The sequence below is a fragment of the Myotis davidii genome, unplaced genomic scaffold (assembly GCF_000327345.1).
Source record: "Myotis davidii unplaced genomic scaffold, ASM32734v1 scaffold275, whole genome shotgun sequence".
NCBI classification, from domain to species: Eukaryota; Metazoa; Chordata; class Mammalia; order Chiroptera; family Vespertilionidae; genus Myotis; species Myotis davidii.
In genome coordinates this window covers 508,550-512,621 of record NW_006286592.1, presented here as the reverse complement: position 1 = coordinate 512,621, position 4,072 = coordinate 508,550, and the positions used below count along the sequence as shown (strand labels likewise).

General features: G+C 37.0%; 1 protein-coding gene across 1 annotated transcript in view; it reads right to left on the bottom strand.

The window, feature by feature from the left end:
• Positions 1 to 4,072, bottom strand: part of LOC102774536 (thrombospondin type-1 domain-containing protein 7B) — a 250,599-nt gene that overhangs the window by 58,958 nt on the left and 187,569 nt on the right. The window lies entirely within an intron of this gene.

The following is a 4,072-nucleotide window of genomic DNA, read 5'->3' as shown; positions in this document are numbered from 1 at the left end:
GATAGAACTTAACAAAAGGAAGACAATGTAATTAAAAACTGGACAAAGGCCCTAAATAGACACTACTCCAAAGTGGACATTCAGAAGGCCAAGAGACATATGAAAACATGCTCAAAGTCACTAATCATCTGAGAGGTGCATATTAAAACAACAGTGAGGATCATCCTCACACTGTTAGAATGGCTATCATCAACAAATCAACAAACGACAAGTGCTGGAGAGGATGCAGAGAAAATGGAACCTTCCTTCATTGCTGGTGGGAATGCAGACTGGCGCGGCCTCTATGGAAAACAGTATGGCATTTCCTAAAAAAATTAAAAATGGAACTGCCATTTGACCCACTAATACCACTTCTAGGAATATATCCCAAGTATACAGAAACACTAATCAGAAAGGATATTGCACCTCAATGTTCTTAGCAGCACAATTTACAATAGTTAAGATTTGGAAACAGTCTAAATGCCCATCAGCAGATGAGTGGATTAGAAAACTGTGGTACATTTACATAATGGAATACTATGCTCCTATAAAAAAGAAGGAATTCTTACCATTTGCAACAACATGGATGGAACTGGAGAGCATTATGCTAAGTGAAATAATCCAGTCAGAGAAAGATAAATACCACATGATCTCACTCATTTGTGGAATATAAATATTATAAACTTATGGACAAAAAGAGATACAGAGGCAAAGAGGCAATGAACAGACTGTTAAACTACAGTGGGAAGGCGGGGGAGGCGGGGGGAGGTAAGAGATGAACCAGAGGACTTGGATGCATGCATATAAGCATAACCAATGGACACAAGACACTGGGTGTAGGGGTGAGGGCATGTGCTAGGAGGGAAGGTAGAGAGGGCCAGTGGAAGGTCAATTGGGAAAAAAAATGAGACATATGTACTACTATTTGTAATACTTTAAACAATAAAATAACATTTAAAAAAATTAGATAACAGTTCCCAGAATAATAGTCTATCATTAAGTTAATAAACATATCAATAAATCAATATTTATTTACCGATATTAATGATAACAGATAACTTAGATATTTTAAATAAATCCAAATAAGAATGTATAATTTGATATTCTTCTCATTAACACTGATCTATTACTCAGTGTTTAATAAAACCTGGCATAATTCCAAATACTTGTGAATTTATGTTATTCTGCAAGTTTCTTGTCTGGAGATGAACATGGCTCCAAGACCTAGCCTTGTCATCTCCCATCAGATACAGACACCCAATGCCATTATTCTGTGACAGGGTTTATCTGATAATTCTGAGATGGACTCTCCCTCACTTAGCCAATTAACCTTCCTGTCTACAGCTGTGCTATGTCTCTTTATATCTTTCATGAGGCAACAATGGATATATGCTCTGAACTTAGTTTTATTTGGAAAAATGGGGATAAAAGATTCACAAAATACCATTGCAATGTGTTATAAGGAAATTTTAAATAAAATTGAACCCCGTTCTCACAGGTTGATAAGGTATGAGAAAACTTTTAGGGGAGAAAAATCGAGACTGGAAAATTGTTAGTCAGACCTCTCATATTTAAATTTTATTCAGAGATTCTGAGGAGATAGCTACAGAAGTAAAAAGTTCTTTGCACTTTATAGTGCAACAAGGAGAGTGATGTCAAAAATATATAGACAATTGCTTAGTAAAATTAAGTGACACATTATCTCCACAAACTTCAAACTATGAACAGGTGGGACCAATGATGGAAGTTATAGGACCTCTGTGATATCAGTTCCAATAGGAGAAAGCAGAAGGTAAAAGCGAGCATCTGACATATTCCAGAACATCAAAATGGAAAATTAAACCTGAGACTCAGGAGATTTTTCATAGCCCCAAAGCGGTAACTATCAAGGTTCCACGGAGGGCTTTGGGGAGCTGATGCAGTCTGGGTCCCAGGGACTCGCAACATTAATAAGTCAAAGCCCCCTTCCAGGAGGATTTCCTGCAAGAGAAACTGGGGATAGAGTTTCCAAACTGAGCAAAACAGGGAACTAGTAATAAAGAAAAAGGTGGGGCCAGTAAACAAAGTGGGGAAGGAAAATGAATCCATTAAAATCTCACAAAATAAGCTGTTTTATTTTCGAACGCGGAGAGAGAAAGAGAGGGAAAGCGAATGAGAACACACCCTGGAGCATGAAGATGGAAGTAGGAAAAAACGACTTCTAAAAGTTCACAAAAAAATTGATTTTTCAAAAAAGCAAGCAAAGAAAGGGATCAAATTAAAGCTCCACAAAACAAAATAAAACCTGGCATAATTCCAAGTACTTGTGAATTTCAGTTACTCTGCAAATTTCTTGTCTGGAGATGAACGTGAGGAAAAAGAGTATAAAGGTCAGAAATAGCAACCCCATAAATTAGAAAGTGCAGGGGAAAAAAGCATGGAAAAGAGATGAAAAACTATTTCACAACAAGCTAATAGTCATTTAGGAAATGAAACAAGATACAAAAAAATAACATAAATAGGAATTAGAAAAACCAGAACTGAAATGATAAGCCTCAATAAATAGAAATAAAACTAAAATAACTTTCAGAAATAAAGAGAAAACTAGGAGAAACAAGAATAAAAATACAACAAACAATGCCTTAGAAAAACAGAAAATGAAAAAAGGAAGAACTGAAATTAAATGAAACTTTTAAAAAAGAATTTGAGAATAACTAGTGAGTAGGAAAGTGAGGCAAAATGGATGCCATGTGCATAAAAAAACATTTTATAAAAAGGAAAACCTAAGAGAACAGAAAAAAAAAAACACAAAAAGACAAGAAAATTCTAAAGTCTTAAAATTACTATTTAAAGGATACATCAGAATCACTAATTCTGAGACAAACTAGTAAAATTATTGTTTTAAAATATTCTTTTAATATCTAGGCAAGAATATAAGGTGGTTTATAAAGGCAAAACAAATTCAGATTATCCTTAGACTTTGACAGAAAAACCTTATGTCAGAAAAAATGCAAAACTATAGTAAAGGTACACACAAAAAATGAACCAGTCATGATCTAAAGATTTATATCCAGCAAAGATGTCAATGAAAAGACCATAGATAAACTGTTAAAAACATGCAAAAACTCAAGGAATATCATTTCCTTGAGGCTTTTCCTAGGAATTTATTGGAGACTGAATTTTACACATCCAATATGGCAGGAAAGTCATCAACATAAAGATTAATGGTGAGCCAAGTTCACACGTAACACTTAGATAAAGGCTTTATGCTCTCAAGATACAGATAAATACAACAGTAAAAGAATGAGGAGGGCCTATGTAAAAACTATAACATTTTTAAGAACTTATGTTAGTGGTAGGTATTGGTATTGTTAAGAGAATGTTTTCTGTATTATGTGGAATAAAGTAAGTATATAATTATGATATATTCTTTTTTTGTCTCTAGTGTCCTTAGCAAAGTCAATTCTTAGTATAGAAAAAAGGAGATATAGATGTAAGATGGAACCTAAGTGAGCTCTTATAGTTCATCATTATAAACTCGTAAAATATTTCATCTTCAAAATAAGGGAAATAATCCTATATAATAAAAGAGAAACATGCAAATTAACCATCCCTTCACTATGCTCAAGCCACGCTCACCAGCCAATCAGGAGTGAGTATGCAAACTAACCCAACTAAGATGGCGGTGGCCATGGAGCTGGAGTGAGCAGAAGGCTTGGGTTGCCCCCAGCGATGGAGGAAGCCAAGCTTCCCGCATGCCCTGGCTGGCCCTTGGCTCTGCTCAAGGCTATAAAGTTTCAATTATAGAAGATAAATAAATCCCAGAAGAAAAAGGAGAGGCTGGGAGCTGGGGTCGAGGTGGGTGTGGCCAGCCTGTAAACAGCCATCAGCCCCTCACCCAGGCTGGGCAGGCACCCCAGTAGGAAATCCCATCCTGAAGTGTGCGTGGCCATCCTGAAAACAGCCCTCAGTCCCTCACCCAGGCTGGCCACACTCCCATGGAGTGAAGGTCCCCACTGGGGGCTTGACCAGCCTGCAAACAGCCATCAGCCCCTCACCCAGGCTGGCCAGGCACCCCAGCAGGACCCCCCTACCCTGAAGTGGGTGTGGCCAT